Raw genomic sequence first — 13,226 nt, 5'->3', positions numbered from 1 at the left:
GCATTTCTAGGTAGCACTGGACATTGTTAAGCAGAAACAAATAGATGACTCAATAATGCAACATGAAAAGTGCCGACCAATCCTCAGTGAGTAAACCCCGATACACGAACACCAACCTCCCACACCTCAGTGATCCTACTCGCAGTATGAAAAGATGTATTTTACATAACAAGACAACATGTAATGCAGACGTTTATCTCATCTTAAAGTCTTTTCTGATTCTGAGGCCGAAGTAATTAAACTGTCATTTCAAGTTTTTCTTTCCGTGTCACAATTCAAGTGGAGACAAGTATCTGAAAATAAGCTTTGCCAGTGATTGTGGTAGAGAACTGCTCACCAAGCTGAGCACGAGAGCAGTGTACCAACAGTGAGAAGAAAAGCTGATGCTCAGCCATGAAGCTCACTGGTCTGTTTGAATCTGTATCATCAGGAAGAGCAGCTGAGACGGGGACACAGGGAGGCAGGAGGGACCCACGAGGGCAAAACTGCAGTTTTGGGATTCCCTCCAGTACAGGATGGAACAGGCTGTCTTAATTGTCAAATGCATTTTTTCATAGGAGGAGTACCATGCATGACTGTGTTTTAGTATCAACCAAAGAAAAATTACTGGGTATGATCTGTCATTTAAGAAGAAATGATTTTCAGAAATGCATGTCATCCATCCCACAAGATAAAAGTGAACTTCCAATATCTCTAATCCAGGATTGAAAATGATAAACTGTTCAGATCTCAGAGGGAGCTGAAAACTTAGCAGGGTGTGCTTTTTAACTTTTGTACAGAAATTGAAATCAAAGAAAAACTCCAGAGAATGAATAGAAGGAACAAGTCATAGAATCTAAAATCAGATCAAAATGTTGTGATTTTTTTGCATTGAGGCTTTGAGCCCTGAGATCAAAAGCAATTTTTAAGACCCAGGAAAATGGGCCTTTTAATAATTTCTTCCTCAAAGAGTCTTTTCAGAGCACTCTTGATATCTTTATTCCTCAGACTGTAGATGAAGGGGTTCAGCATGGGGGTGACCACGCTGTACATCACTGAGGCTGTTGCACTTGAGTCTGCATCTTGGACAATAGAAGAACTGAGGTACACTCCCAGGAGTGTGCAGTAAAATAAGGAGACCATGGAGAGGTGAGAAGCACAGGTGGAGAAGGCTCTGTACTTGCCCTGAGCTGATGAGATTGCATGGATGGAGGAGACTATCTTGGAGTAGGAGTAAAGGATGCCGGCGAGGGGGCCACCTCCCAGCAGCCCAGCTACAAAATACAGCACCATATTGTTTAAGAAAGTGTCAGAACAGGCAAGATAAACCAACTGATTAGTTTCACAGAAAAAATGTGGTATGTCCAAGTCTGTGCAGAACGATAGTCGCAGTGCCATTAAACTTTGTAATAGGGAATGAAGAGCACTCATGATCCAGGACACCCAAACCAGCAATCCACAGAGCCTGTGGTTCATGATGACAGTGTAGTGCAGGGGGTGACAGATGGCCACATACCTGTCATAGGCCATCACAGCCAGGAGGAAGTTGTCCAACCCTACAAATAATTCAAAAAAGCACATCTGGGTGATGCAGCCTGCATAGGTAATGGCCTTGCTCTGGGTCTGGATATTCACCAGCATCTTTGGGACGGTGGTGGAGGTGAAGCAGATGTCCACAAAGGACAGGTTGGAGAGGAAGAAGTACATGGGCGTGTGCAGGTGGGAGTCTGAGATGGTGGCCAGGATGATGAGCAGGTTCCCCAGCACAGTGACCAGGTACATGGAGAGGAAAAGCCCAAAGAGGAGGGGCTGCAGTTCTGGGTCCTCTGAAAATCCCAGAAGGATGAATTCTGAAACGTGTGTAAAATTTTTTGGTTCCATGTGCTGTGAAGAGAAAAAATTAAACATGAGTAGTTTTTGTACCTAGCCCCCTTTAGGGTGACCCCAGTGCCATCCTTAGTTAGGAGATTGGTTCCCTAATTAACTGATTTAGGAGTTTCAGTCCTTATGGATTTTCTTCAGCATGGTGTATATTCTACATTTTCAGTGAGCAATTCTTCCATGTCCTTGAGGAAGGACATTGAGTTCTGATCCTGTTCCTGGCATTGGCTGGACCAGGGGCACAGGTGCTGAAAAATAAAAGTGCCTAAGATCCAGTCGTGAGAGAGAATGAAGGTAGACAGTCACTAAAAGCAACAGCACTGGAAGAAGGTTTCTGAGGTTTTTTCCATGAAGTGAGGATACCTGTGGGAGGAGATAGATTTGTACATACAGGAGAACATCACACATTACTGAGTACATACTTATAAATATTATAAATTTATAAACTGTTAAAAATAAATTGAGCATTCTCATAATATATGCACATAATATACAGATGGTGTAATTGCTATGAATCAAACATGGATAGGTAGGAAGGGAAGGAGGTAGAGGTGCTATCCTTATGGGGGTCCAGGTAAGAGAGGTCAAGGGTGATGCTTGAGCAGAGGCCTGCAGGAGAGGAGGGTGCCCCTAGGTGGTCTGCAGAGGCCTGGGCCTGGCAGAAGGACCGAGTGGCACAGAGGCCTGAGGATGGTGCTTGCTGCAACAGGTTCCAAAGGTAGCAGGGTGGCAGCCAGAGTGAGCCAGGCAGGAGGAGGAGAGGCCCCGTCTGTGAATGCTGAGGAAGGAGCTGCCTTCCTGCTGCCGTGGAGATGCCGAGAGTCTCAGGAGGGGCCTTTGTTCTCCTGACTGCTGCTGGGGGCGGCTTTACTGAGGGAGCAGACCCCCGAGGAACTGCATATGCTTTATGCGGACGAGAGGGTGAATTCAGACATGTGTGAACCATGGCCGTCCCTTCAACACTTCAGTGTCATAGATGCGTCCGTCACCTCCAAGAGTGTCCCTGGGTCCCTATTGTATCATTTTGTTGTTTTTCCTCTGACAAGAACACTTACCCTGAGGTCTACATTGATAGCAAATTTTCACATGAATAATACCCTGTTGTTAGTGCTGGTTCCATGCTGTCTAGCAGGTGTCTGGACATTAATCTCCATATACAACTTTAACTTTCCACCCAGGAACACAAAGCCCACATTCCCTACTCCACACCCTGACACCACCCTTCTCTTCTGTGTGTCTCTGAGTGTGACCATGTTAAAAATCTCATGTATGCAGAATCACACATTGTTCTGATTTCAAAGGTGTCCTGTGCACCAAAGTGGACTCCTCCTTGTTTCTCGCTCTTGGTTAGGATCGGGGGGGAGGGGGTCTATATTGTAATGACCTCAGTTTAGCCTGACAAGGACTAAACAAGAAAAGAAAAATTTCAGGTCAATGTGCTTGATGAACATAGAGGCAAAAATCTTCAACGAAATAATTGCAAAATGAGGTCAACAGTGTGTTAAAAGGATCATTCCCAATTTGGAATACATGAGCTGAGGTGCTGATCTAGACTAACTCCATAAAATCCTGCACCTCTCATGACGTTCTGTCACCTGTCCTCAGAGGATTTATCCTCTATAACATGCACACATTTATTTCCGTGGAGTCTATATTTGCCATTATAATGTATGGTCCACACAAGAAGAGAGTCTGCCTGTTCTGTTCATTTTATGTTTTCAAAGGGCATTGATATAGAGAAAATTAAAAAAATAAATTTAGAGTTTCTACACAGATCAATAAATGTTTTCAAAACAAGGTCATTAAATGAAATTGAAAGTTTAAAATCAAATTTCCATCAAAAGAACTAAAACAACAATTATTTAATTCCTTCAACACAAGTCTCTAATTCAAGATTGACAAAAACCTGGAAATAAAATGATAAAACATACTTTTTTTAAAGGAGCAGTGAAAGAAGTGGTATCCAAAGTTATAACTTCACCCTGTAAAAACATGAATGGATCCAGATATGCTCATGACTGTGGACCTAAGGGTAAGAATGATGGAATTGAGTAGCCACCTTGGTTATAGCCTGGCCACAGCTCCCGTCCTGAGTTCCTGCCAGGCACCTGGGCCAGGTGTGTTCCTGCATCTCCTCATCTATTCCCAGCAGTAAACCCGGGAGGCCCGGTACCTATTCCAACTGTGCAGAGAGGGGATCTCATAGAGGTAATGACACTCCTGTGTATGAAGCCTGTGCTCATGAGAAAGACACAGGCAACCTTCACTTGAATGCAATAGAATACGTCTCACAGGAGGGCAGAGGGTGATTGCTGCTCATAATAATAGAACCAAAACCAAAAAGGAAAAAAAAAAGGGAGTAATAAGGAAAAACAGATAAGTACTGAGATACAGAGTGGTATAAAAGGAACTTGATTACTACAGATCATGAGGAAGAACTGTAAACATAAGAAGCAATGGAGCAATGTTACCAACTCATAGGTGTGGCCATGTGAAATTCATAAGTTCATATGTTCCCTCTCAAAATGTCAATACATATATAAAAGAACTAAATGGCAAACAGCAAACTTAGTGAAAATAACTTCCAATTGTTTCTTTGAACTCAGAATATAAAGACCCCCAGATCCTATAAATGCAAAGGATTTCCAATTGCAACGAGGGGAAAAAAAAGGCTAATGAGCTAAAAAATGTATTGTTTGTGCAATAAGGAAAGAATTGCAAAATAAATCCCTTTAGCTTCTACTTTAATCTATCAAATAAAACTTATTTTGTTCTTGTGAACACCCAGCATGAGAGAAGATTCTGTGAGATGCATGTCTCCTGATGGATTGTTGCAAGGTAGTATTTGTAAGAGCTCATTAGTCTCACCTTTATAATGAATATGGAAATGGGCCCGAATACACTCCAGACTGAAAATTAAAGAAAGAAAAACCCTTGCCTCATTGTGCGCCCGCTACACCCAGGACTCATTTTGCCTAACCTGCTACTGGGGAACTCCCTGGATATATTCTCTTTTATGGAAAATAATTTACACCACTTTTCCACTCTCATCCAACTGACTCTGTTCCTGTTATATAGTTGTCAAGAATGAGGTAGGCACTGCAGAGTCTAAGAGAGTCTGCTCATTAATAGGTTAAACAAGTTGCAGAGGAGTTAGTCGGCACGCAGACACACAGCTCTCTCAGCTCTGGGCTGGGCTGGCTGCGTTCTCAGTGACCTCAGGTAAATTCTATCAGCTTCTGTTCTGGCTGAGCATTTCCAGCAGTACCTACCAGGGTCTTAGACATACATGGATGGGTCTCTGAGAAGGTCTCCCTGTGGATGTCTGGATTCCTCCCCAGTTGATGGTGGAGATTGAATCTCTGTCCCCAGACAAGACAGCATGAGGAGTGAAGCTCTGACCCCCGAGTCAGACTTAGGACTCCAGAGCAAACCACCATGTCCTGCTGTTCAGCCTGGGATTGCACATTCTGAGGGACAACATCAGGGCATCTACTTGTAGCTCCCTGTCTCTGCTCATTAGGTACAATTCCTCTCACCACTCCATCCCCTGAGCACCTGACTTCCCTGGGGGACATTGGTCTGAGCAGAAAGGAAAATGTTCCTGCTCATTCTATGTTCCCAAGAGATTGGGGCAATCAGGAATCCAGTCTTCATTTTTCTTTGTCCATAAAATCCTCTACCTTCCAGAGATCTAGACTTCTTACCATTTTTGCCCAATCCTTAGCTACAATTTCCTTCAGTGTCTGAGGTACTTGTCTTTGCTAGATTCCATGGACCTCCCAAGCACTGGCTTGTAGAGGGACACAGTTCCAAATATGTTCAGAAAATTGCTATTCCCTCTTCATCAAGGGAAAGAACTGTATTCATTTGTTATAAAGCCATGGTAACTTACCACAATCCTTGGAGTCATGATTTTTTAAACACATACTTAGGAATTTTATGCTTTATGCCTTCATTTATAAAACATTAGGTCATTATTAGAGATATATTTAGATTTTTTTGTGTAGGATGGACTGAAGTTAATGTTACAAGTATTGTTTCATTTGATTTTTATAGATGTACACTATATGAGATCAACAGTGTTATGGACTCATTTTACATCTGTACAAATGGGGTCCAGAGAGGCTAAGAGATCTGCCCCCAGGTATGAACTGAATAATAATGGGCTTTCCTCCTGTGTTCCCAGTTCTCCTGCTCCAGGGCACTGGTCTTCCACCAGGCATGATGATGGTGGCAGTGGTTGAGGAAGTTTTGGGTTGTTACGTATTGGGATTTGTACTGAACCTAGGGGATTTAGGCCAGGGATGCAGCTCACTGGCCAACAAAGTACAGGATGCCACACATCATAGTGTTATTTAGCACAATGTCCACAGTGGGGAGTTTTAGAAACACTTTCCCAACTAGAATCTTTCCAACTTCAGTGTGAATATGAATCACTTGGGGATCTTGTTGAAATGCAGGTTGTGATTGGCAGGTTAGTGTGGCCAGAGATTGTACTTTTGAAGGAGTTCCCACTTGGCATTGAGGCTGCCAATCTTGGATGGTGGATCTCTCTTCTTTTATTTAATGGAAAAATTGTGTTTATGGAGTACGACATAATGTTTTCAAGAACACATACATTGTGGAATGACTAAATACAGCTAATTATCAGGTGCATCACTTCACATGATGATAATTTTTGTGGTGGTCCACTCAGCATTTTTAAAGATTCTGTTGCTAACTAGAGTCACCATGCTGTGGATCTCTTGAACTCTTCCTCCTATCTAGCTGAACCTTGGATCTTTGGCTAACATCTCTCCCACAAACCACATCAGTCCCTGGTGACCACCATTTATTTCACCCTTTTTATTTTTATGAAATTAACATTTTTAGATTCCATATATGAGTGAGATCATGTGGCATTTGTCTTAATCTCCCTAATTTCACTTACGTGGGGACTTCCATTTCCATCTGCGTTGTCACAATTGAAAGGATTTCTTCCATTTTTATGGTTGAACCATATTCTCCTGAGTATACATATGGTGTTTCCTTTATTCATCCATCCATTATGGACACTTAAGTGTTTATGTCTGGCTATTCTGAATAATGCTGCAATTAATATGGAAGTACAGAAGTCTTTGAGATACTTCATTTCCTTTGGATGAAGTAAGGATCACACAGTGGTTCCATTATGGAGCACGAGGCTCAGCATCAGAGTCAAGTGCATGCATCCTGAGGCCTTCTCCACCATGAATTCCTCCACCACCTCAGATATGATTTTAGGTGGTCAGATGTGGACTCAGTAGCTCAGCTTCTGCCTAAACAAGTTGACATTTGCCTCTTGAATGTTTCCCTGATGATAGGAAATCAAACTTACTGTCCTTGGCTCTTTATATATAAATCTGGTAGATTTCTCCTTTCTACATGGGGTTTCTGTGTGAGCTCAGGCTAAGCTCATAGGAAATGACCTGCCCAGAGTAGATGCTCCACAGATAGCAACCATGTGACCATCACCTTGCTCCTCATTGGCTCAGGTCACTGTGACATCACAAGGGTTTCCTGGCACAGGAAGTGAGTACAGCATTGACCTGCTCCGGGGAGACAGGGAGTGGTGGTGGAGAGGACATGGTCCCAGGACCCAGGCAGGGAGCTCAGAGTCCACTTACCCTATGCTCCTTGGACTCATGGACACCATCTCTGACCCACTCATGGCTCCAAGAAGTCACAGTAAGGATTTTCAGACTCTTTTAAAGCTGTTATCCTATGTTCTACTCTTGGGAAAATCTATAAAACTGATGTTTCTTGGTGCATCAAATTATCCTCCCTTACAGGGAGCTGTCTATGACTAGCAAAATCAGACTTGGTTGAGCCATCAGACACGGAAACCTGGTTTTCAGGAACTGGCAGTCATGAGAGATTGTTTCAGATAGCCTGAAGTATGTGGTTCCTGTGCAGAGTGGCTCACTGCTGGGAAATTTGCGTGTCCTAGATGTGTCATGTGACCCGCTAGAGCAAAATGCCTTCCTTAACTCAACACCATCCTGTTTCTCACAGAAGTTCCTATCAATCCCCCTTTGATTTGTACCACTATAAATAAACCAAGATAGGGCTCCATTTCTTGTTAGAGCCAGATCCTAGCATGGCTCAATCCATCACACCCCCTGCTTCAAAAGATAATTGTTTCTTGTGGTTTTGCTACTACATAAGTTTCTTAGCAATTAATTTATAGTCAGACCAACCCTCTGATAGAACCCTTTCCCTCACCCATGCAGGACTTGTGACGAGACCTGAGATTCCCTTGCTTCTCATCCTTCCTGGTGCAAATCCATAGAATATAATTCATAAACTTTTTATGACATCAAAAATATAAACTGTTTTCCTCTCTGATTCTGCCCCATGGAGAGTTTATTTTATATTTTACAATTAGTTATCAGTTCCACATTTTCTGGAAGAGGACATACAACCCTGCCCACTACTGGGGTCTTGGCCCTGTCTTGCCTGATAGGAATGCATGTCCCTCCTATGTGACTTTGGACACGGACAAGTGGGTGGCTAATTTTGGAGTGTTTCCTTGAGTGGATTGCAGGTTTACCCTGAGGACTGGTAAATCTGAACTCTGTGTATCTCTGGGACAGTGTTTCCAGAGAAGATTGGTAGTGGACAGAGTAACGAAGCTTCCCTGAATGTGGGCAAAACAGTCTGCGTGGGGCCCTGGTCTGAACAGAACAGAAGAAGGGGAAGCTCTCTGCCGCCTCTTCCTCTGGAGCTGGTGTGTTCTCTCCTGCTGCTGCTGCTGGACATCCGTCTCCAGTATCTTAAGCCTTGGCCTCTGCCACTGGCACCAGCAGCCTCCTGGGTCTTGGTGTCTCTCATCTTGGACTGGCTGCTGCACCATTGGCCTCCCTGGCACTGAGGCCTCTGGCTTCTAGGACTGAGGCACATGATTGGCTTCTCTGGTTCTGTAGGCTGCAGAGAGCCATTGTGCAAACACTCAGCTTCTGTGATCACAAGAGTCAATCTCATATCTGAACCTGCATCTCCATCTACCATCTGTCTACTTTTTGCATTAGGAGAAGCCTAATGCAAAGTGCCCTGCATTAGTTGATAGAATGTGGGCAGACATGACCTGCTCCCTGGGAAGAAGCTGCAGGAGGCAGGTGAGATTCTGCCATGTCCTTTTCTTCCTCTGTGTGGGAAGGGTGGGCTCCTCTCTGTGGGGCTCTTTCCTTAGCCACACTCCCAGAATGATGGTGCACATGGGGCAAAACGCACCTGGGTCAGAGCCACACACCCTGAAGCCCACAATGAAGGGGCCCAGGTGTGCTCATGGGAAAGCACTCTAGCTTGGGGCATGGTGTGTTTTCTGCAAAGGAGAGCAGCACACTCCTCAGAGGATCTAACAAATACATAACAGTTAACCATCACCTGGCTGGACAAGGCAGGACACACACTTCTTTCCATCCACAACCCTAGATGACTTTTATATGGGAATTAAAAACTGGTGGGGAAGACTGGTGGAGGTGGGGATAGACAGAGGTTGGGCAACGGGAACCAAAACCCAGACAGAGAGAAGGAATAAGACTTGTGTTCTGCAGCACGGGGGGCACCAGAGTTCACAGTGATCTACTGTATATTTGATGAATGAGGAGAGGAGCTCAGAGACTCTTAACACAAAGCAACAATAAGGATATTGAAACGTTCCTCTTACTATTTGATCCATACATATATTTAAAAAAATATTTTATTTACAGATAGGGTCTTGTTGAGTTGCTTATGGCCTCACTAAATTGCTGAGGCTGACCTTGAACTTGTGATCCTCTTGCCTCAGCTTTGAGCTGCTGGACTTATAGGCATGTAACAACATGCCCAGGGCTCCATATATATTGTCTCCATGTATTGAAATAGAACACTACTTCCCACATATACATATGCAATCATTAATTGCTTATCAAAAATTTAATAATGTTTAAGGACATGAAAGGTTAAATACCCTGATTTGATCAGTGCATATTTTATACCTGCATTGAGATATAAAATTGTACCTCATTAAAATAAGCATTTGTGTGCTATTCAAAAAGTTTTAAAAAGGTTGAAGTTGATGAAAAGGCTAGGTACCCTGATTCGATAGTTATATGCTCTCTTCCTGCAGTGACTCACATGCCATACCCTAAATTTGTTCGATGAGAATATTAATTTATAGAACATTAAGGCTTCAGACTTTAAAGACTTTTTAATTGTGGCCACAGATCCTCTCCTCTCTTCTGTGATAGTTTGTGTATAAATAAATAAGATTGATTTTCAAAACAATCGTGTGTCTAGATGGTGCTCCCAGTGAGCCCATCAGAAGCTTGACCATGGTAAGTTGAGCGTGAACCCCCTGAACGCCGCAGCTCAGCAGTCACTCGGCTGTGGAGAGGGAGTTGGTGGCTGGTGACAGAGTGGCTGCCAGGGAGCTGTGGGCGGCAGCTGCTGCTGCTCATGTTGCACCCTGAGGAAAAGGTAAACCCCCAAATTCAAAGTAGGATTTCAACTGAAGACATCTCACTTCCCAAAGAAAGTCAGAGGTCGGGGTCCATTTGGATGACTTTCTGAGCTCAAATAGTCCTCCTCGTGATCCAAAATTCTGATCCATAGAAAGGAAAGGTCATTAAAAAAAAGGAGCAACACTGGGCTTCATCAAAATTTTACAGTTTTGCTCATCAAAAGACCCCACGAGCAAACTGGGAGTGGAAGCCCCTGATTAGAAAAAGATGCAAATCACACACACACACACACACACACACACACACGCGCGCGCGTGTGGTAATAGGGGCAGCTGAGCTGGGCATGGTGCTCACAGCTGTCATCCCAGTTACCCAGGAGGCTAAGGCAGGGGAATCGTGAGTTTAAGGCCAGCCCAGGCAACTCAGGGAGACCATGTCTCAAACAACAGCAACAAAACAAATAAACAAAAAGCTAAGTAATCACTTCTACAAATCTAAAGGAAGAAAACAATACAAAATGGACAAAAGACTTGTAGACACCCTTTATCATAAAATATTTGAAAGTGGCCACTAAGCACAGTAAGCAAGCATCTGCATTGGGGTCCAGCCAGGAAAGTCGCAGAGTCAAAGCAGGAAGGGCCCTGTTCCTTTGCCCTTGGTCACACTTGTCCAGGCACAGGTCAGTGTTGCTGTCACCATCTGGTCAGCAGGCTGCACAGAAGTCTTCTCAAGGCCCTCTTCATGTCCCTGTTCCTCAGGCTGTAGATAAAGGGGTTCAGCATGGGAGTGACCTGCGTGTACAGGATGGAGGCAAACACCCCTGTCCAGGAGTCGCGTGTCCATGTGTTGCTGAGGTAGATACTCAGGCAGGTCCCGTAGAACAGGGAGACAACTGAGAGGTGAGAACCACAGGTGCAGAAGGCTTTATACTTCCCTCCTGCTGTTGAGATCTGCAGGAGAGAAGCCACAATTTTAGAATAAGAGAAAAGGATTCCAGCAAGAGGGAAAAAGCCCACAATGCCTGTAACCATGTCCACTACGACTCTACTGATGAAGGAATCAGAGCAGCAAAGCTTGAGTGCGGGGGCGTCCGGAATTCCATCCAGTGCTTGACAAAGATCCTCTGGAGGATGATTGCAAAGGCTCATCCTAAAAGGAATTGCCGGATGTTTTGCTCCGAAGCATGGTGTTTTCTCTGATAATATATTACTCATTTCAGTCTGAATGGATTGCTTAAGGGTACGAAGGGAATACAACAAAAATTCCAGAAAATATTACCTACAATCTGAAAAACAATGGATCTTTACCACTAACAAAATTAAAAATAATTTTGCAACCATACAATGAGTTCCTGAAAGCCTCTGGAGAAAATAGTTGTAGATCTGCCTTTGTCTCCAACAGACTGGTTAAATTTTAATGATGGTTTTGTTCATGTGTGGTGGTGAGGTAAGAGAATAAGGTTTCATAACATTCCTTCCTTTCTACAAAGAATATGTCACCCCTATAATAAACGTTGGTACACAATTACAATTGGGTCCGCTGCCCTACTGTACCCCTTAACTCAGCAATTCAGATATTAACCAGATGGACCTAGTAGAGATAGTCACATGAGATTACTTGTCTATTGTTTTAACCACGAGAATATTAAGAATAGTCTTAGGTCACATAGAGTTTAGATATTAAGGAAGTAAATATTGTATTAGTTCACCAACGTAGTTAGATATTCTTAAAACAATTGTGATTAGGTAAGGATAATCTGTAAGGTTACTGTTTTCTCATAATTTTCTGTTCCTTGTTAAAAACAATTTCTGCCTATGCTTTGAAAACTTCTTTAATATTAACCACAAGATTGTCATTATAGCCTGAAGAAAAATGTATATAAACCCAGCCCTCCCCAGAATAAAGTGGGATTGATTGCACCAGAACTAGAGTCTGTGTCTTTCATTCTCCATCCATCACCGACTCTGTCTCCCCGCTCCCCATTTACCGGTGTGGAACCCATGGACTCCTGCTAGGGCTGGACCCCGGCACTTGAGGACCTCAGGGGTTCACAGACATAGTGTGGGATTTCCACCTCTGTGCAGAAAGAGGCCTCACTGCACTTCAGCTCTCAGGAAGGGCTCTCAGCACGTTGATGACCAGGTCAGGAGAAGTAACTGGGCACACAGCCTGGGGCTCATGAGGACAGTGTAGGGCAGGGGCGGCAGATGGCCATGAAGTGGTCATAGACCATCACAGTAAGAAGTAGATTGTCCGCGAGTCCAAAAACTGTGAAAAAGCACATCTGAGTGATGCAGCCTGCGTAGGTAATGGCCTTGCTCCTTGTCTGGATGTTCACCAGCATCTTTGGGATGGTGGTGGAGGTGAAGCAGATGTCCACAAAGGACAGGTTGGAGAGGAAGAAGGACATGGGCAGGTGGGAGTCTGAGATGATGGCCAGCATGATGAGCAGGTTCCCACTGATGGCCACCAGGTAGAAGGACAGGAACAGTCCAGAGAGAACAGACTGGAACCCTGTCTCCTCAGAAAGTCCCTGGAGGAGAAACACTGGAATCTCTGTGTGGGTTTCTGGTTCCATGTAAAGTAAACATCTCCAGGAGAGAAGCAGCAGCTAGAGGAAGTGAGCAGTCCACAGCCATCAGGAACCTGGTTGCCTGGAGCTTGAACCCAGTGCTCTGAGGAGAGGAAGCATTGGCTTGGTGGTGCCTTCTCTGTGGTTGGTCAGACTGGGGTTTCTCAATGCCAACAAATTCCCCTTTGTTACCACTGCTAACTGGAAAACCCAGTCACAAAACCTAATTTAGTACCAAGAGCTGACTTTACCCAGCCAACTACCTGCTCAGCAGTCTTCCTTATCTCAGGAGCCTTTTGAATTACTTTTGAATATCATAGTAATAATTA

At 44.0% G+C, this 13,226-nt stretch overlaps 1 pseudogene; it reads right to left on the bottom strand.

Moving 5' to 3' along the window:
- Nucleotides 1-1,860, bottom strand: part of LOC124968169 (olfactory receptor 7A10-like) — a 96,441-nt pseudogene extending 94,581 nt beyond the window's left edge.
- Between the last annotated feature and the right edge of the window lie 11,366 nt (nt 1,861-13,226).

The sequence above is a fragment of the Sciurus carolinensis genome, chromosome 17 (genome assembly GCF_902686445.1).
Source record: "Sciurus carolinensis chromosome 17, mSciCar1.2, whole genome shotgun sequence".
Taxonomy (NCBI): domain Eukaryota; kingdom Metazoa; phylum Chordata; class Mammalia; order Rodentia; family Sciuridae; genus Sciurus; species Sciurus carolinensis.
The sequence above is the reverse complement of the archived record's forward strand: the minus strand, read 5'-3'. Positions and strand labels throughout refer to the sequence as shown.